At 39.1% G+C, this 21,581-nt stretch overlaps 1 protein-coding gene across 8 annotated transcripts in view; it reads left to right on the top strand.

Annotated features, from left to right (window-relative positions):
- MAP4 (microtubule associated protein 4) overlaps positions 1-21,581 on the top strand; it is a 211,019-nt gene that overhangs the window by 103,623 nt on the left and 85,815 nt on the right. The gene's annotated exons all lie outside the window — the stretch shown is intronic.

Below are 21,581 nucleotides of genomic sequence, written 5' to 3'. Positions count from 1 at the left end.
TTGACCCAAATGAATAGACTTCTAATGGTCAAGCAAACTGTTGTTTGCAACAGAGCGTGCCCTTAACTGGGGCATAACATTCGATTCACATTGCTGCATTGGAGGTAAGCACTAGACATAATGTGTCTGTGTTTCCCTTGTATGCATACCTCAGCCTTGAGAAGACTTTTCTTGAGCCGCCATACGATTTCTGTTTGTAAGGCTTCCAGAAAGCCTCCTCTTAGCAACAGCAATTATTCCAGGATTTATTTTTTATTCTGTGACCTTTCAAAATGTCCTCTCTATCTTTGTACCTCAGATTTATTGATGGCTGGTTTCCATTTGTTGTGAATGTTAGTTTTACCCACTGACATTAACATCCTTATTAGCAGCTCATTAACTTAGAAACTCTTTACTTTAAAAGCTAAAAACAACCAGAAGTGACACCTTATCTTCCAGTTTTGTGAACAGAAATTTTTGTATTTATTTGATAACCTTTGTTGTATTATTGACTGTTTCTGTGCCTGCTTTGAAAGCAGAGTCATCTATGTAGTATAGTTTTAAGGAAACATTTATGGAAATATACCTGTGATTAAAGGAGAAGCTTGAACATGAACTTTTAAAAAAATGTGTAAGTTCAGCTTTCTTTAACAAAGAGGCAGTACCAGGGGAAGAAAAGGCTTGGAGGGGATTGATTTGATTAGCCAGTTGAAGGAGTGGATGCCATTTTCATCCAGAGAGGAAACAATTATCAAAACTAGAGTAGATTTCTTCCCCAGCAAGATGTCAAGTATGACCAGAAGAGACCCAAACTTTGGGTAGCAATTGCTTCCGATTGCCAACTCTTACTAGCACGGAAAAAATTGAACAGGAAAAACATGCAGCCTGGCCCTTACTGTTTCAAGACTTTTAGTTACCTGGTGGCAGAAAAGAACCCAGGGATTTATGAATTGCCCACTGACACGATGGCAGCCGGTAGAGTATGGTTTGCATACCTGGGAAGATGTGTGTGTTCTGAATTTGACCTTTTGAAAATATGCATGTTTCACTGGGGGGTGGGAATGAGTAGGGAGGGGACAAAGAGTGCATGTTTTTGGAGCATGATGTGACCTCATTCTGATTTGGCCATTACTAACTAGAGCACATAGCTCAGTGCCATTTTGAAAAACTCCCATTTCTGTTTTATTCAGGATGTTGTCTCTAGTCCTAAGAGCAGACCAGCTCCGCTGATAGCATATAAAGGGTGTATGAGCATCTTGCTATGTTGAACTTGCTGTTTACTAATGACCTGTGCTTTTCTGCCCTTTCCTTCCCCTTCCTACTTCTTCCTCCCTTTCTATTTTTCTCCTCCTAGAAGCCTAGCGTGTCTCTCCACACTGGGGCTGCTGCAACACCAGACCAGTGATCTTTCCTAAGCACCGTTACACTTCTAAAACCTGCAGCATTTTGCAGAGCTTTGCTTTTCCTTCCTGGACACGATGTAGAAGAAGCAGAGGGTAGTTCTTCGGGGCCTTTTCTGCTGCTGCCTGAGCAAACCACCTGCTTCCTCTTGTGCTCTGCAGGGCTTGATGGAACCTCCTTTCCCTTTGTGAGCACAGAGTACAAGATGAATCCTTGGGCATCTAATGTCTTTTATTTCTTGTTCTTTTTGAAAACTCATTTTATCATTTCATTCAAATCTCACATTTTTCTTTTTTTTTTAAACATTTTGAGTTGGCCTTTTCCATGTGTTTTTTTCAGCTCTTCAGAATGAATCAGGATATTGTAACACCAAATGAGAACTTGTGCTTTCATAAAGGGATTGAGTCCACCAGTACTGCAGTGACCCTCCCTTTTCCTCTCCCTCCCCTCTCCCTCTGTGAGCTTGCTTTTAGGGAAGGGCAGTCTTTCAGGCTTACCTCTAATTCTCTCCACCTTACTAAAATCTGAATAACGATAGCTATTTTAATTTAGAGTAGCTCTGACTAAACTTTGAAAAGTACTTCCTCAAATTAAATCATCTTTTGTTATTTGTAAGTTGGGCTGAAATTGTTTTTATTATGAAATGACGGTTTATTTGTCTAGAGGCTTAGATTCTCTTGAAAATCTGACAACCTTTTATTGTGTATGAAATTTTATAACCAAAGTTACTTTCATAACATGATCATGAACTATCAAAATAAGAATTGAGAAGTTTAAGAAAGTGGAATCCTGTATAGACTACTGGGATGTTGATACAGAAACAACTTTTTCTGTAAAAACATGAGAATGAAAGTATATCGCAATTCACTGAACAACTACAACCAACTTATCAGGTTTCTAATGACATGGTTTTCAGATTGGATGCAAACTCTGTTCAAGTAGTGTCTTGAATCCCTTTGGTCTCTGGAGAAGCCTTTTGGCAGCATTCCAGGGGGACTGGTGGATCACGTGGGAAGACCTTTACAAATTAGCGTTTATACTCAGTGCGTTCTGAGGATTGTCCCAATGAGACTTTTTTTTTTTCCTTTTTAAGTTTATTTTACTTATTTTGAGAGAGAGGGAGAGGGAGAGAATCCCAAACAGGCTCTGCACTGCCAGCACAGAGCCCAATGGGACTTTCTTAAACTTGTTCCTCGTTTTCCCACACTAATAGCTAAAAAATCTAGAAGAACTATTTGGGAAAAGTACTGTGGAGCTTTTCAGATAATAACCTTTGATTGGATTTTTAGCAGAGAGATTTTTAGAGAATATAATACCTGGGCCATGGTTTGAAATCGTAGAGGAGTTCTGGCTTAAGAACCAGAATGTGAAACACTCCAGGTTTCTGTCCTCTAATTGATTATGCAGGTTGTCACAGTCAACCAAATTATTGATTGTTTTGGATTAAGATAAATAATTGGCACTAGATTCTAGGTAGGTTTTGAGATGTACGTTATTTTAGATCCTCTGACACAAAACTACTTTTGAGATGGAAAAACCAGAATATTATGAAAGTTTAAACCGAGTCCCTGAAATGACTTCTGGAATTCAGGAAGCATTCCCTCTTCTGCTCACAAGCAGGAGCTCGCTCCTCTGCCAGGAATTCCTTCTGTGAGTTCTTGGAGAAAAGACACTTAGAGGAAGTACATTTGAGGGAAGTTGCTTATGCTTACCTCTGAAGCAGTTGATAAAATATAAAACTCTTAACTGTAGGAGAGCACCCATCAGATAAAACCTAGCACTTGCCCTTTGGTGTGCATTTAGTTTTCAGTATGTGTTTTGGTTTTCTGTGTTTGTTTTGGTTTTGGTTTTTTGGCTAGGAACTTTGCAAAACTGGCAGTGCTAACTTTTAAGGATCAACTTTGACCTTTTTCTAACTGTTCTAACCAGTCCCTACAGCTTGTGCAAGTGACAGGTGGCTGGAGAAGCCCAGGGCCACCCTACTGTGGCAGTGGTTGAAGGGACACACTCACACTCCATTGCTGACACTGATTTATTCCATTTTGGTTTCCATTTTGCTTTGTTTTTGTTTGACTCTTTTTCCCCAAATATGTTTTTTTATTTATGGAATTGAAAATTTCCACTAATGACAGCTAAAATTCCATGTACATTGTTAGCTCTGTTTCTCTTGGATGTTTCATGTTGCTTCAGTATAGCTTTGTACAAAGTAGCCAGTTCTGTAAGGATATGCTGTGTTGTCATCATGGGCGTACCTGAGTGTGAGGTTACCAGACTGGTCAGGTTGTTCTATTGGAATATGTTTCTTATTTGTAATCTTTCTCTCTCTTTCTCTCTCTCTCTCTCTTTTTTTTCTTCTTTCGCCCAATGTTGAAGATGTAGAACTTTGTTTATAAATAACATTTTATATAACCTCATTCATGCACCTGAGTTTATACTTTTTGTGACTTTAGACTATAACAGTTTGTATTTGGGGACATTTTAATGTGATCATTGTGCTAATAAATAAATTACACTAATAAACATCTTACATTAACACCTTACAGACTGGATTTGGTTGGAGTCTTAATTACTGAAGTATGATGTGACTAAGACATGAGTTTGGCAAATAAAGACTTGAGGAGTGAATTCTCAGTCTAAGCTTCTGATCCCACCCATAATAATTTCATAGTTGTATGGGCATTTTACTCTTTGCCAGACATTTTCATTTTCACTTACGTATCTTTGATTCTCAGAATAACTCCTTTTCATCCAGAATCTGTATTAGGTAAGCCCAAATGACTGATATTTTATGGTATCTGGTGAGAAAAACAGTTGGCAGAGTGGCAACATGCAGTTAATCCAAAAGAGTTTCATGGCATATCAATTATTGTTCAATACCTTCTAAGACTACATGTGTGTGCTTAATTTAGTCCAGTTAAAATTCAGGTTCACAGTCTTCCTAAAATGCCTTCTGAATTATCATTTGAAACTGTTACATTCAATGACATTTTAATTTTGTAACTTTATTATTTGATGATCTCTAGTATGCTGCTTCTGGGAAGAAGTCAACAGAATGCCCAATTCCCTACCCATTTCTGGGTTACTGTTTCTTTACAGTAGGTAGATTTGCAAATGCAATATGTTGACTGAACTAAGACATTGAAAAGATTCTATGCCAAAGGTAATTTGCATGGTATAAAGAACATTTTTCAGCTTGGCACATTGTTTACTAAGAAAGTTCAATTTAATGTCCTTAGGTTTCCCTGTGTGTGTGTGTGTGTGTGTGAGAGAGAGAGAGAGAGAGAGAGAGAGAGAGAGAGAGCGAGCACCTACATGAGCAAGTGGGGAGGGGGTCAGAGGATCTGAAGCGGGCTTTTTGCTGACAGCAGATCGCCTGATACAGAATTCGAACTCACGAACCGTGAGATCATGACCTGAGCCAAAGTTGTATGTTTAACTAATTGCCCCCCGACCCCGGTTTTTTAAGATTTTATTTTTAAGTGATCTCTACACTTAGCATAGGGTTTGAACTCACAACCCCAAGATCAGGAGCTCCACCGACTGAGCCAGCCAGGCTCCTGCTTAGATTTTCTTTTATTAAGAGGGCTTAACAATCTATTCTTATGTTTAAAGCACAAGAATTTAAACACTATAAATAATAATTCATAGTCCTGACTAACTTCTTATAAGTATGCTAGGATTAAAGGTTTTGGTGATCAGGACAATTCTTAGATCTTACTAGTGTATTCATTTTGATGAAAGTGAGATGAAATCTGGCTACTGGTGGATTCTTCCCCCTTGTAGACCTGATAATACATTGGAGCTGGAAGCCTAGAGAGGGTTCTGGACAAAGACATAGAACTGGTGGGGCAGGCACAGAATGTCAGCTTCATTTCTAAGTCACATGTAAGAGTGGATTATCCTCAATTTTATATTGATGCTGTTTCTGTTACAGTGAAAGCTTAACAAAACTTAATCACAAATTATTTGTGGAATAAATGTCTGTGCTACCATGGAGGCTAAGCTAGATGCAGTACACTAAGTCCTCCACAAATGGCAGTGTTACTGGTGGTTTCCATTATGAACAGGCTAGGTGGCTTTTTAGTGTGAGAACTGTTCTGAATGTGATGTGATATCCGGTCATATCAACAGGGGAAGATGAAACTGCTTTGTTGGAATGTCCTGGCACAAATGATGTCCTAGGGGTTTCATCACTGTCTCCTGTAGCATCAGATAGAATGCAAGGAATTTAGCATTAGAAAAATTCTCAGGAACCATAAAGGTGAAATCTTAGCAGAAAAATAAATCTGTAATGTTAGAATTTCTGAGCAGCTATTGTAACCAACCTCTAAGTTGGCATTATAACTTATAAATGAAGCCCAAACATAAAGCTGGACGATGTGTTCCTAGATATAGACATGGCAAGACCTCCTTTTCTCTGCCTCATCCCCAAATCCTGGAAACAAAAGTTTAATTACTTTCTTTCATTTTCCAGATACAAATTGCATGTTGGAGACACATCAGTAAAATACAAACACCTAATGTTTCTTAAAGTTTTTTTGCTTCATGGTTTTCTGATAAAGATGTAGAACTTCTCAGAAAACTCCACATATACCCATTAATACAACATGTTACATTCACTTTTAGGGTATTGAGGACTCCCTTGAAACCAGCTCATGCACTGAGCATTTCATTGTACAGTGAGCCATTCGATTTCAGTTTCTTTTGCAACTTGGTATTGAATAAGACCAAATAGCTTCTTCCTGAGGTTTTCGTGAATCCATTATTCTGATATGCTTTTTATAAAAAAAAAATTTTTTTTAAGAAAATTTTACAAACCTTTATGTCAAGGGCTGACTTTCAGTAGATTGCAGCGAGGGAGCTGCTCTGCTACGTATACAACCCTGACCCAGAAGTAGGTCGTCTACTCTGACATACTTAAAAAAAAAATTTTTTTTTTTACATTTATTTATTTTTGAGAGACAGACAGAGAGAGAGCACAAGCGGGGGATGGGCAGAGAGGGAAGGAGACACAGAATGCAAAGCAGGCTACAGGCTCTGAGCTGTCAGCACAGAGCCTGACGCAAGGCTCGAACCCACAAACCATGAGATCATGACCTGAACCGAGGTCGGAAGCTCAACTGTCTGAGCCACCCAGGTGCCCCTCTGATATACTTTTTACTTTTTATTTTATTTTATTATTATTATTTTTTTAATTTTTTGTTTTAACGTTTATTTATTTTTGAGACAGAGAGAGACAGGGCATGAATGGGTGAGGGGCAGAGAGAGAGGGAGACAGAATCAGAAGCGGGCTCCAGGCTCTGAGCCATCAGCCCAGAGCCCGACGCGGGGCTCGAACTCACGGACCGCGAGATCGTGACCCGGGCCGAAGTCGGTCGCTCAACCGACTGAGCCACCCAGGCGCCCCTCTGATATACTTTTTAAACCATAACTCTGTTTATATAATTTGCTTCTTTTTGTGGAATGAAACTCTACCTTATGACAACAGGCATATGTAGATATAGAATATTTTTCTTTTATTTGTAATTTCATAAGTAATATATGAGTACATTCTCCTTTCTTATAAAATGAAAGCATTATAGACACAGCCATACTGTATCAGAGACCAGAGGATTTTTGCTCAAAGAACTAATATTCACACACAGCTTCCGTAAATTGATCTTGTATTTTTACCTGAATGTAGACTTGAACAGATTTTTCTGATACATCTCATGAATGATAAGGATAACTGTCCTCTGTATAGCATATTGGAGTTTATTAACTCTTTCGAATGTATAACAGTATATCCATTTTTCATTTGAAGAAGTTGAAGTTAGGTTAATGATAGAACTCAAACTCAAACGTAGGCTGATGAGCCCTATGCTCTTTCTAACACAGGCTGTCATATCACAGTGGGTCTTCTAAGTGCTAACGAAGTTCACAAAGGTAGTTGGAAGGAACGGACCTTTAAAGGCCTGTTTTTGTTTTTTTTTTAAGTTTGTGTGTGTATGTACGTATGTATGTATGTATGTATGTATGTATTTATTTAGAGATGGTGAGGGAGGGAGGGACAGAGAGAGAGGAAGAGAGAGAAAGAGAAAGAGAAACAGAAATCCCAAGCAGGATCCTTACTGTCAGTGCAGAGCCCGATGTGGGCTCAGACCCACGAATTGTGAGATCATGACCTGTGCCGAAATCAAGAGCCAGGAACTTAACCGACTGAGCCACCCAGACGCCTCTAAAGGCCTGTTTTAAAGGCCTTTTTTAGTCTCTACTTTCTGGGAGAAAATCCAGGCTGAGGCAAGGGCTTTGTGTGTAGGTAGTTTATTTTGAGAAGTGATCCCATGGAAAAAAAGAGGAGACCAGGAAAAGTGAAATTGGAAAGAGGACAAGCCGATATGAAGAAGTTTCACTAACTTAGTCACTTCTGTGGACAAAGGGGCCTTAATCCTGTGCCATCTCTCAGTTAACTGTTGTACTTCTGGGTTTGCACTTGTGCAGGGCCAGACTGCAGATGACTCGTCTCTGGCATCAAGATGATGTGAGGCAGAAAACTCTGGTTTGGTTGAAATAAAGTGCAGTCAAATCACACCTACATGCACCTGGATGCTGCAGTTATAGGTAGAGTGAAAGATGGACTTTTAAGGAGGATTGGGTACAAGAGGTGTCCAGTTAACCCAATAGATTAATTCAACAAAAGGTTTATCTGCTTATGCCTTATTATAAGGAATAAGGTCCTTGAATTCTATAGAAGGAAATTTGAAGGAATTTCATCTATGGAACTAATTTCCCAAGCCTAATTGTTAGAAACTATATAACTAATTATATAAGTTACAAAAATTATTTCAGGAATTTCCAGTCTTAGTGTTTTCTTCTTGAATCAGTTTCAGTAGTAACTGCCTTTTAAGGAATTTGTCCATTTCATCTGTAGTTTGTTGTTGTGCCATTGTTTCTAATTTTTGCTTATAAACCTTTTATTTCTGCAAGATTGGTGTTGTTATCCCCTCTTTCATTTCCGAGTTTAGTAATTTGAGTCATATCTCTTTTACTGATCAGTCCAGTTACAAAAGTGTCAAATTTTGTTGATCTTTTCAAAGTATCAACTTTTGGTTTTGTTGTGTTTTCTGTGTACTTTCTTCTTTGTTTCATTTATTTCCAGTCTCGTTTGTATTATTTCCTTTCCTCTACTTGCTTTGCATTTAGTTTGCTTTTCTTCTAGCTTCTTAAGGTGTAAAGTTATGTTACTGATTTGTGATTTTTTTTTTACCCCCCTTTAATGTAAGTACTTATAGCTATAAATTTCCCTCTGAGGACTGCTTTAGCTGCATCTCCTAAGTTTTGGTGTGTTATGTTTTCATTTTCATTGGTCTTATTTTCTAATTTCCTTTATGACTTCTTTGACCTATTGGTAATTTAAGAGTATGTTGGTAATTTCCACATGTCTATGAATTTCCCAAACTGCTTTCTGTTGTCATTTCCTAATTTCATTCCATTGTAGTTGGAGAACATATTTTGTATTATTTCAGTGCTTTTAAATATATTCAGGCTTGTTTTATGGCCTAACATATGGTCTGTCCTAGAAAATGTTCCATGTGTACTTGAGAAGAATGTATATTCTGCTGTTGTTGCATGGAGTGTTCTAAAAAATGTCTGTTAGATCTAGTTGGTTTATAGTGTTGTTCAGGTCTTCTATTCCTATTCTGTCTAGTTCCATTAATTATTGAAAGTGGGGTATAGTTCAATGGTTGAACTATCTTCTCAGTTTGGTTAGTTTTGATTCATATATCATCTATTCATATATATTCATATATGTAAAATATATATTCACATATCTTAGGACTCTTATCCTAATGTTTTAAAGGAGAAGTTTGATAATATAATTAACTCATATGATTTTTACATTGCTCACAGATTAATTCCTTTGAAAAATTCTAGAGTGTGGATAAAAGGATGTATACAGATGATTACTACAACCATGAGCCTCTAGGAGCTTCTAAAGCAGCAGTGAAATGTCAGTCACTGGTAGGAAGATTTAAAGTGCTTTTTCAAAAGATGACTTTTTTTTCTTTCAAAATCCAACCACTTTTTTTTTTTTTGGTAGAAATAGAAAAATCTAACCTAAAATTCATGTGGAATCTCAAAGGACCCTAAATAGCCAAAACAATCTTGAAAAAGATAAAGTTGGACGTTTCATACTTCTTGATTTCAGAACTTAATTGCAGTGTTACAGTAATCTAGGTCCTAGCCTAGACCAAAATAGACATATAGACCAAGGAATACAATAAAGAGCCCAGAAATAAATCCTTGCAAATATGGTCAAATGATTTTAAACAAGAATGCTAAGACCATTCAATGGGAAAAGATAGTCTTTTCAACAAATGGCATTAGGACAACTGGATACCTACACGCAAAAGAGTGACATTGGACCCTTACTTTATACCAAATGCAAAAATTAACTTAAAATGCATGAAAGACCTAAATATAAGAGCTGAAACTATAAAACTCTTAGAAGAAAACATGGGGCAGAAACTTGATGACATTGGATTTGGCAATGATTTCTTGGATGTGACACCAAAACATACCACAAAAGTAAAAATAGATAAGTTAGACCCCATAAAAATTAAAAACTATTGTGCATCAGAGGATTCTATCAGTAGAAGGCAGCCCATAGAATGGGAGAATGTATTCGTAAAACATATCTGAACAAGAGATTAATATCCAGAATATATAAAACACTCCTACAGCTCAACAACATAAAAACAAGATTAAAATGCATAAGGGATGTGAATAGACAGTTCCCCAAAGAAAATCTACAAATAGCAATAAGCACATGAAGAGATGCTCAACATCACTAATCATTAGGAAAATGCAAATGAAAACCACAGTGGGATACCACTTCACACCCATTAGGATGGCTATTATCCAAAAAATCGAAACAAACAGAAAATAACAAGTGTTGGTAAGGATGTGGAAAAATGAACTCTTGTGCACGATTGGTAGGAATGTAAAATGGTGTGACCGCAATGGGAAGTGGATTGGTAGTTTTATAAAAAATTAGAAATAGAATTACTGAATGATCTAGCAATCCCACTTCTGAGTCTATGCCCAAAAGGATTGAAAGCAGAGACTCAACATAGTAGCATTATTCACAATAGCCAAAAGGTAGAAGCAACCTGTATGCTCACTGATGGATAGATGGATAGTTGGATGGATGAATAAAATGCATTATATACATACAATGGAGTGATATTCAGCCTTAAAAAAGGAAGAAAAGTCTGATACATGCTCCAGCACGGATGCACCTTAAAGACATTGTACTAAGTGAAATAAGCCAGTTAAAAAAAAAACAAATACTGATTCCACTTATATGATTACTCTTACATGAGGTTCCGTATATAAATAGTCAAATTCATAGAGGCAGAATTGGGTAGAGTTTCAGTTTTGCAAGATGAAAAAATCTCTGAAGATGGATGGTGGTGATGTTTGCATAACATTATGAATGTACTTAATGCTACTGAACTGTATACTTAAAAATGGTAAAAAAAAAAAGAAAAGAAAAGGTAAAGATAAATAAGCTAGCTCAGTGAAAAAGATGATTTTCTTTTTTTCTTCTTTTTTTTTTAAATTTTTTTTTTTCAACGTTTATTTATTTTTGGGACAGAGAGAGACAGAGCATGAACGGGGGAGGGGCAGAGAGAGAGGGAGACACAGAATCAGAAGCAGGCTCCAGGCTCTGAGCCATCAGCCCAGAGCCCGACGCGGGGCTCGAACTCACGGACCGCGAGATCGTGACCTGGCTGAAGTCGGACGCTTAACCGACTGCGCCACCCAGGCGCCCCAAAAAGATGATTTTCAAATTAACCATCATGTACACTACAGACCTCTCTAGAATTACGGTAATGCTTTATTATTAGCTGTCTTGTGGCTTTTTTTTTCATTTGTACAGTTGCAGAGAATAATACACAAATATGTAAACATTACTTAAATGTTAAAGAGTTACAAGGAACATTTGATAAGAACAGGTGTGTAATAATGGTTAAATACCATGAGGAGGTTGGATGAGAACTAGTGAAATTTGAAATTAGAGCTTAAAATCTCCATTTGGATATAAAGTTGCCACCTCATTTGAGGTGTGGTAAACTGAACTGATCCCCATCCCCCCACCTCCCCACCCCCGCCCAAATCGAAACAAAAACCTGCTTCTCCATTCATTAAATGGAAATATAATGTTCTCTTAGTTGCCTAAACGTTTGCAACTCTTTATCTTGTACCCCACATCTAATTTGGCAGAAAAATGGACCCGTGAGGTGCCTGGGTGACTCTGTAGGTTAAGTGTCTGACTCTTGATCTTGGCTGAGGTCATGATCTCACAGTTTCATGAGTTTGAGCCCCATGTCAGGTTCTGCGCAGACAGCACAGAGCCTGCTTGGGATTCTCTCTCTCCGTCTCTGCCCCTCCCCACTCATGCTCTGTCTCCCTCAAAATAAGTGAATAAACTTTAAAAAAAATTTTTTTTAAAAAGAAAAGAAAAATCTACCTGGAACCTGACTACTTCTCACCACCTCCACTGCATTTTCCCTGATTGGAGCCACCCTCTCTCACCTTGACTACTGTAATAACCTCCCAAATTAGTCTTGCACCTTCCATTTGTTTGCTCCCTATAGTGTATTCTCTTGTTACTCTTTTGCTTAAAACCCTTCCAGTGGTTTCCCGTCTCAAGGTAAAAGCCAGAGTCCTTACCAGTCACCGCAAGGCTTTACGATACCCTGCCAACCCTCCCCTTTGCTAACTTTGCTTCATTGCTGTTCTTAGTACTGTAACTGAAGAAACCAGGTGGGCCTTTATCTTGAGCTCTGAGCCCTGGCTGTTTTCTCTTGATTGTTCTTCCCTCAGATATACTCATAGTTCTCTGTATACCTTTTCAGTGAGGCCTTCTCTATTCTAAAATTGTACCTCTTCCATTTTTTTCTCCCGACTTCTCTGCTTTCATTTTTTTCATGGTACCTGTCACTTATAATTTGTACAGTTTAATTATTTATCTTGTTTATTCTCTGACTTTCCCCACTAGAAGATAAATACTATGACAGGGATAGGGTTTCTGTTTTGGTCATTGATGGGGCCCAGCACCTAGAACATGTCTGGCACATGGTATGTGCTCAGCAGTTATTGGATGAATCATCTTGTTGAATGTGTAATTAAACAAACAGACAAACAAACAAAAAGCAACTCTGAAGGAAAGAAACGTGATTCTGAGAAAGTCTGTCCCAAATTGGCAATCGTATTTGTACTGAGATGGAAAGGAAGTAAAGTAGGTGAAGGGGTGGAGGTTCGAAGGGTGCACTGATTGAGGCACTGATTAAAGCAGAGAGAAGAGCTAGCGTGCTCTCTCTCTCTCTCTCTCTCTGTCTTTAATGTTTATTTATTTTGAGAGAGAGAGCAGGGGAGGGGCAGAGAGAGGGAGAGAGAGAACCCAAAGCAGTCTCTGTACTGCCAGCTTGAACCCACAAACCATGAGATAATGACCTGAGCCGAAATCAAGAGTCGGACGGTCCCCCCAGAAGAGTTCTCTTTCTGGCAGTGGAGGGGTATTTCTGCCATTGCATACTTCCTGCTCGTTCTAAAGGATATCGGGACTTTCCCCTATAGATACTTTGCTGTGTTTCTGCAGCATGTAAGAAATGAAGCAGACATTTTTTTTAATGTATCCAGGATACAGATATATCCTCTTCTGTCTTTGGAGGCAAAGCCCAAGTATGTGTTACTGGTGTAACTGTCATATCCCTGAGCATGTGAAGCTTACAATGACTTGCCATCTCCCTCTTTATCTAACACATTTTCATGTCTAAAACTTTGTCACTGAGGTTGAAAAGAATTTTTGTAGTTAATAATTAAGCCTTGTACTATGATCTTTCTATGCTACTGAAAAAATTACAAACTCCTGTCTAGACATAATGACCGTTGTATTCAATGAGCTATGGACCACCTTGCTATTTTATGTGTAAACAGAAAAAGATGATCTGACTTGAATTTTGTATATTGTTGATGTAACATAAGTAGTTTGGTCATCTCCCTTCTTTTCTCTAAACCAGCATTTTTCTCTGAGCATGTGGTTCTTTCTGTTGGTTACATGAGAAAAGAAAGTGAAGAGCAAGACCAATATAATTGCAGTCTAGTTATCACTACATGTCTTTTTGGAAACAAGTTCGTCTTAGTGATTTGTGTAGATTCAAGAACGCTGTGGGAAGAGCAGGCATAGATCTTCCTCTGAGCTTGGCTCTCTTGGGCAAGTTATTTGCCCTCTTTGAGCTGAAGTTTCTTCCTCTATAAAAAGAGAACTAGTAATAGAAGAATTGTTTGGGTTAAAGAAGAGAAAACAATTTCAGTGCTTTGTAACATGGATGAAGGAGTTAATAAATGTAAGATGATATTAGGATGATGATTAATGTCCACATTGAAAGCCTTTACAGGTTCAACCCAGGAACTGTTTTTGCCAATAAATCACTGTTTGGCCATCAGCCCCTTTTCCTATTTAGATGATTATATAACAGTATTTTAATTGGATGTAACTAGAACATGTCTGCTGTCCATTGTGTCTTTGGAGATGCTCTATTTCTAGAGGACAAAATTGAAGGTGGCTCTTTAAAAGAATTCCAGGCAAACTAAAGACTTTTGTTTCATGTGAGAAAATTAACTTAGGACTTCGTCACTGCAAAAACCCGGTATGGCTGGTTCTCCAGTAGGTTTTAAGCAATTTAAAATGAGATGAGAAGACATAAAGCTATGCAAACTGTAAATCTAAGTATTGACATAGATCCCCTGCAGGTCTTCATTGAGGAGTTCTGCTTTCTGCTTAATAGCAGTTAGTATTTCTGGTCTTCGGTTTTTCTGTGTAAAATAGACAGGTGTTCTGTTGTTGAAGCAGCTGCTGCTGTTATTGGTGCTGAGCAGCAAAGATACAGTATGTTCTTTTATGCATATGATAGCCTTTTAATTAGAAATTAACATGTGCCTTCTGATTTATTCTCTTTGGCTTAAATATCTTTCTTTTTCCCATTTAAGCTATCTCACAGTTCTTAACTCTTTCAGTATCCGTATCAGCTAGCATCTGATCAGGAGACAGAAAAGACACAGTAATTTAAACAGGGAATTAAAGGGTATTTAAAGGGCAATTAGAAGGTATTTAAATTTAAATAGGAATTTAAAGGGTAAAGAAAACTCTAAGAATACAAGAATAGCAGATATAGGGAACGGTTAACTACCTCCAGGACTCAGGCAGAATACACAAGGAAGGAAAAATGTGAAGAGTGCTCTTCTCACCCAAGGCTAGTTTCTTATCTTACATGTCTTCATTGGATGGTAAAGATGTTTGTTGAGGTGCTGGAAGCCAAGATTGGCAAACAGGAAACTGTACATGGAGGTACTGCTAAATCACCAGATAGCCGGCTTTGGGTCGCTGGTGGAACTTGCTTGGGAAGATGCTCATGTGAGTGCCCACTAAAACACCAGTAGAGCACCTTGGGAGCAAGAAGATAGAAAAGCACACAGGAAGCAAGAAGAGAAGCCCTTCCTCCAGCACCCTCTACTAAGCTGGTATACCAACTGATAAAGGAGAAACATTTACAGGGTCCAGCTCCATTATCACAAGCAAGGCAGTAAAGGGGAGATTCGAGTCTAAGAGGCAATACTTGGTAACTGGTGCAGTCTACCCCTTTGGCTACTTAGCTTCCATATGCACTTTTCAACATACATATGAGTGCTCATGTATCAATGGAACAAGGCTTACATTTCCATTTAACAAGCTAGAACTATCTCTCATATGATGAAGAAGCTCTCATCCTTTTCCCAAATGACAAGATGCTTAGTCACTATAGTCATTATATCCATTGCTGGACATGTTATTCACTCCTCAAATCACAGCTCGCTGAATATTCTATTGTCAAGAGACTGATTGTGAAGTTAAGCTTTGGTAACTTATAATAATGGAAAGAAGGAAGAGAAGAAGAAAATGGTTATACTATACAAATAAACACAAAACATAACAAAGAGAAAATATGCCAAGCCTTCAAAGTTCTCATTTCTGTAATTAGTAATGAGACCATAATTGATGTCTATGTCTTCTTTTACCATTTCCCTTGCCCTCAGCCAGAATCTCAGCTGATTGAAGTTCTTTATCTGGCAAGATGACCCAAACTTTCAAATTTTCATTTGTTTAGTAGTTTGGCCTTTTTTGGGCAGCTCTAGTTTTCCATTAACCTTATTATTAGTGTGGAAGTATTAGAGGTATCCCAATGAATCCCCTGGGTTCCAGACATAGTCTTCCTTCCTTTCATTGTGTAGCAGCAATCCAATTTCCCCTTGATAATCAGGCTCTCTCATTCCAGCCAGTAGAGTAACCACCTTTTCTGCCTTTTGGTTCAGTGGAATAAAGAGTCCCAAATGGCCAGGTGGGAGTCTCATTTTGTAGTTCAATTGAACTGTTGTTGTGTATGCTGGTAGATACATTACTTCCTAAGGGACTAAGACCTTCAAACTAGGACATCTCAAAGTTGTCAGGAGTGGAAGCAAAAATTCTATGAGTGGGTTATTGGATAGAATAGTGACTCCCCTTGATTTCCAGACCCATATATTATCTGGCCTCTAAAGGTCTTTGATGCAAAGCATTCAAAGTAATATCCCATTTTTTTAGGATATGGTCTTTCAACTGAAAATGGAAGTGGGTCTTCACTAAGCAATTCCATCTTTTAATTAGGCCAAGCCATTCTGGGTGATGGAGTGTAATAGTACCAGTTAATTCCACGGGCATGAGCCCATTTTTTCACCTCACTGTGAAATGACTTTCTTGATCAGAGGCAGCCCTGTATAGAATGTCATGTTGGTGGAACGAGCATTTTGTGAGTCCATAGGTGGTGATGCTGGCAGAAACATTATAGGCAGAGAAGGTAAATTTATATTCAGAATACATGTGCATTCCAGTAAGGATAAATCTCTGCCCCTTCTACACAATGGGAGATGTTTAGTACAATCAGCTTGCCACCAGCTGGCAAATACTGGGAGGCTTAGTGTTGGTCTGTGCAATTGACAGATTAGACGCTTGGCAGTAGCTTTAGCCAGGTGAACCGTACTTAAGGGAAGACCATGTTGTTAAGCTCCTGTGTAACTTCCGTCCCTGCCACCATGACCACTTTTTCATGATCCACTGAGGAAGCACTTTAGTGGCTAGGGAAAGATCTAGACTAATCTACATAGGTATGTCATTTTGTTGACCTGGTTATGAAGAGCTTCCTTCACAGTGATGTGACTATTCTTTAATGATTATTCACATGGAGCACAAGTATCTTAGTCGGTGCTCATTTTGTCCACATGTATTTTTCCCAAATTTCCTTGTCACCATTTCCTTCCAAGTCCTTAACCAATCAACAAAATCCCTAATAATTGTCCATAATCAGCATAAATCTGTGCTCTGACCATTACTCCAGGCAGAGGGGACAGTGTATGTACTGCTCAAGTCCTGCCCCCTGGGAGGGTTGTTCTTTACCACTGTCCTTCAGGGTTACCTTTACGTGGGACTATATCTGTATTAGCATATTTTGCAGACCCATGTATAAATCAGGCTTTGGTTTTTCTTCTTTATTCAGCTGATCTTTTTTTTTTTTTATTAAGTTTATTTATTTTTAACAGAGAGTGTGTGTGCAGGAGGGGCAGAGAGAGAGAGGGAGACAGAGAACCCCAAGTAGGCTCTGCATTGTCAGCACAGAGCCCGATGTGGGGCTCGAACTCATGAACCGTGAGATCATGGCCTGAGCCAAAATCAAGAGTTGGTCGCTTAACCCACTGAGCCACCCATGTGCCCCTATTCAGCTGATCTTAATGGAACTCTTAGGAGGCTATTGGCATGAATTGAGGGAGAAGAGGCAGTGTGACAGGAGTCAGTTTAAAGGAGTGTGAGCTACCTGCTCATGTAGCTTGCTCATATCTTTGGATCTGCTTGAATTTAGTCTCTTATGTATCTTGATGATAGATTGGTACTGGGTATGCCCAACTTTATGGCTAAGTGGGTTAGATAATATACAGTTTGTGATGAGAAGCTCAGGTCACATGGTCACAGTCTGCCCATGTTGAGGCATTTGGTGTCTCAAGTAGCAAGGCTGAAGCTATTTCTGAAGTTGTCTGAAGAAGATAACATAGGTTTTTCCAAAATTCTAGAAGTTTGGGCTGTGGTTTTCTCATTCTTGCTCGCTAGAGGCCCCATTCAGCATCCTTGTTTGCCATGGACACTTCAAGTATCATTGGATCTCCTGGATCATAAGGCCGAAATGGCAAAGCGGCTTGAACTGCAGTCCAGACTTGATGCAGAGACTTCTCTTGCTCCGTCCTCCTCTAAACTGTCAACCTTTTAGCTAACTTTGTGGATGGATTAAAGAAGGACACTCACGTGTGGTATTTGTTGCCTACAAAATCCAAAAAAGGCCTACTAAACAGTGTACCTCTTTTTTCATTGTCAGTGATGTGAGTTGTTGCAACTCATCTTTTACCTTGGAAGGGAAATCTTGGGCCATTGGTTCCAAACACTTAATTGCTATGAAGGGCCCTTGAATTTTTGTGGTTTATCTCACATCCTTAGTTTGCATATGTCTTACTAAAAGCATCTGTATTTACTGCTTCCTACTCATCAGATCCATTTAGCATAAAGTCAGTATAATGGGCTAGTGTGGTGTTTTTTGGAATGCCTTGAGGTTCAAGGTCTCTGGGGTATATTATGGAAGAATTGATGTAGTCCTGAGGCAAGACTCATAGGCCTGTGAGAGGCAGGTAAAAGCAAAGTGCTTCCAGTGGTCTTTGCAAATTGGTGTTGGAAAAAAGACATTAGCCAGGTCGATAGCTGTGTACCAAGCACAGGGACCATGTTGATTTGCTGCGGTAAAGATGCCCTCGGGAGCATCAGCTACCTGATGGAATAACTTCCTAATTAAGTTTAAGATAGAGTTCACAGTCATTCTCCAAGATCCATCTGACTTCTGCTTCTGCCCAGGCCAAATCGGTGAGTTAATTGAGGATGTGATAAATATTACCACCTTTGTTTGTTTGTTTGTTTGTTTGTTTGTTTGTTTTTCTTTCCCAAGTCTTTGATACTGGCATTTATGTCTTTATTTCTCCTGGGGGTATGGTATTACTTCTGGTTTAGTATTGTGGTAGGGAGGAGAAATTCTAGGGGATTCCCACTTAGCTCTTCCTATGATAATGACTCTTGACAGTTGAGTTAGCCAATTGGTAATGTGTGGGTGGAGGAAGCCAGTGTGGGGTTATACCAATTGCCAAGTATGTCTGTTCCCATTTATTCATCCAGGAGCTAAAGAAATAACCACAAAATGGGTCCGTGGAATGTCTGGGTCCAGTATGAGTTGGACTTGAGCTAAATAAGCACTCCATCTATAACCTGACTACCAGAAGCTGTCACTTTGACTGGTAAATGGTGCTTTGGGTCTCCAGGAATTACCAATCCCTGAAAGGCCTGGGTATTTCCTTTTCTTTAATCCAGTCACTCTAGTAAATGGCCCTAGAGGAAGCTTGGAGGAGGATTCACAGTTTGTTATTTGTGGAAACTGCAGGATTTTTCCTCAAGGGTTTCTGGGTTTGTGAATTGACTTGGGTCTGGAAACTGGACTTTTCAGAAGTGGTTTTTACTACCTGAAGTAGGATTTTTTTTCCTATTATATAGATAAATCCATGAATGTTGTGATCAATTAACTACCACTAAAGATCCCCAAGGCATTCTGATTACTGATACAACCCTGCCGCCTTTTATGGTAGGTGTACCCACCTTGTCTCTGGCTAGTAAGACCTGCCACTTGGCCTCTGCTATTCTAAGATCCCATACTCCCTAATGAAATCAGGAAACCCGCTTCCATGATGACAACCCCCATGGTTATACCTAAGGATTGTGACAGAAAGGGTGTAGCCTGCAAAGCATAAAATACTTGCATCTGATGCTTTACAGATAAAATTTGTCAACCCAGGTCTAGGGGGACAGGTACATACTACAAAGGAGAATAACCACAGAGCTTTTCAAGGATGCAGGTGCTCCCTCACTAATGTATTTTTTAATTCCTTAAAGGACTGCCTTCTGGGGCTTCTTGTGCATCTTAGGTCACACATGAAAAATCTGTTCTAACGCTTCTATTTTCCTAAGCCTTTGGATTCCCTCCTTTACATCTTGCCAGGGAAGCTTTGGCATCTCTCCCTCATTAAATGGAGTTCACTTTTGAGTCCAAATTTCAGTTGATTGAGTGAGCTGCTTAGAGCTACTTTGAGCTGCATAAGCTAACACATTAAATTTGGAATCTCTAGTGAGTGAAACTGTATCAATGTATTAGGCCCAATATAGAATTATATCCTACTTTCTGTGGTCAGACATTCTTAGAATCTATTTTTACATATGTTACCCTGGTTTTATTACCAGCATCTTACTTTTTTTTTTTTTTGGTGCACAAGCTGTTTTCCTCGGGATCATATTGTATACCTGTCCTCCTATCCCCCTAGATCTGGGTTGGTAAAAATTTATCTGCTGCAAAGGGCCAGATTTAAATATTTTAGCTATGCAGGCCATGCAGTCTCTGTCACAGATAGTCAGCTCTGCCATTGTAACACAAAAGCAGCCATAGATAATAATATATAACAAGTGAGCAGGCTATGTTCCAGTAAAACTTTTATTTATGGACACTGAACTGTGAATTTCACATAATTTTCACATGTCTTTTAATTTTTTAAAACCATTTAAAAATGTAAAAACCCCTATGGACTTTGGGTGATAATGATGTGTCAGTGTATGTTCCTTGATTGTAGCAAATGTACCATGCTGAGTGGGATGTTGATAGTTGGGGAGGCTCTTTGTGGGAGGGGCAGAAGGTTTATAGGAAATCTGTATTTTCTGTTCAGTTTTGCTGGGAAACTAAAACTAGTCTTAAAATAAAGTTCAATTTTTTAAAAATGTAAAAGTCATTCTTAGGCCATGTACAGAAACAGATAGCAGGGCAGATTTGGCCCATGGACTGTAGCTTACCAAACCCTACCCTAGAGGATGCTGAGATTTCACCATAGTAATGGGCCTGGGACAACAGACTGTAGTTGTGTAGGCTGTGAGGAAAATGAGCATCTGCCCCACGTGAAATTTTCTCAGGGTTTTGAATCAGGGAGGCTAGTTAGTATCCTCAAGCACTAAAGGGCAAGCTCCTTCACTAGTAAGCAAGGCTCAGAGTGACTTGGGGTTTCAGGCTGGTCACTGTCACCTGCATGTAACCAGATGTCTCCATTCCAAGTGTCATTATTCTGTTCTTTCCCAGTCAGTGTCCTGACTTCACATGAGACACTTGGTGAGACTGTGAGTTCAACAGACTTTGTATTGAACCTTTTTGTTTGATTTTTCTCAACATTTGCCTTGGGATTCTTTGAGTCTGTGATGTGAACTCTCTGCTCGGGTTCTCAAAGTGACTCTCAGAGCTTGAGAGACCTGAGTTTGCCATTTTCTTCCAGTAAGCACTCAGTGTGTTCAGTAGAACCGATTTCTACTGCAGTTGTAGTCATTATTGCCTTAACATTCAACTACAACAGTGACTTGGGCTCCCAGGGCACTTGCCTCAGTTTGCACTTCAGTCACAGATAGCTCAATTAATTGTGTTACTGCTGCATGCCATGTATCACTAGCATCCGATTTCCCATCGACAGGGTTCTCATTAGCATTGCACTTAAACCCAAAGGCCTGACCAAACCAGTCGCCATATCCCATGTTTGTAAGTTTATGTTCTGGGAGTGCCTGACTTTTGGTACTAATTCTATGTCAGGGTCCAGTCAAGAAACAGAAACATGGTAATTTGAATAAGGGAGAGTTAAAATAAACAACGAATTACTAATTGTAAGAAATTTAAGGGGTAGAAAGAGCTCTGAAGAATCTAGAAATAGCAAATATAGGGAATAGTTACTCCTTCTTGTGCCCAAGAGAGAGTATACAAAAAAGGCATGAATTTGGAAGAGAGTCCACCCAAGGTTGAGATTCAGACCCCTTTGAAGAAGATAAAGCTGTGGTGTACTAGAGTGTGGAGAAGGTCCTGCAACGCCACAGGCTGGGGCTGGCAGGTAAGAATACCACTTTTTGGGCAACCAGCAAAACTCCAGGAAGCCACCCTGGGTGGTGATGAAACTCACTAGGAAGCTAGCTGGGATGACAGCAG

The sequence above is a fragment of the Prionailurus viverrinus genome, chromosome A2, assembly GCF_022837055.1.
Source record: "Prionailurus viverrinus isolate Anna chromosome A2, UM_Priviv_1.0, whole genome shotgun sequence".
NCBI classification, from domain to species: domain Eukaryota; kingdom Metazoa; phylum Chordata; class Mammalia; order Carnivora; family Felidae; genus Prionailurus; species Prionailurus viverrinus.
Note: the sequence above shows the minus strand (reverse complement) of the source record. Positions and strands in the feature narration are given on the sequence as shown.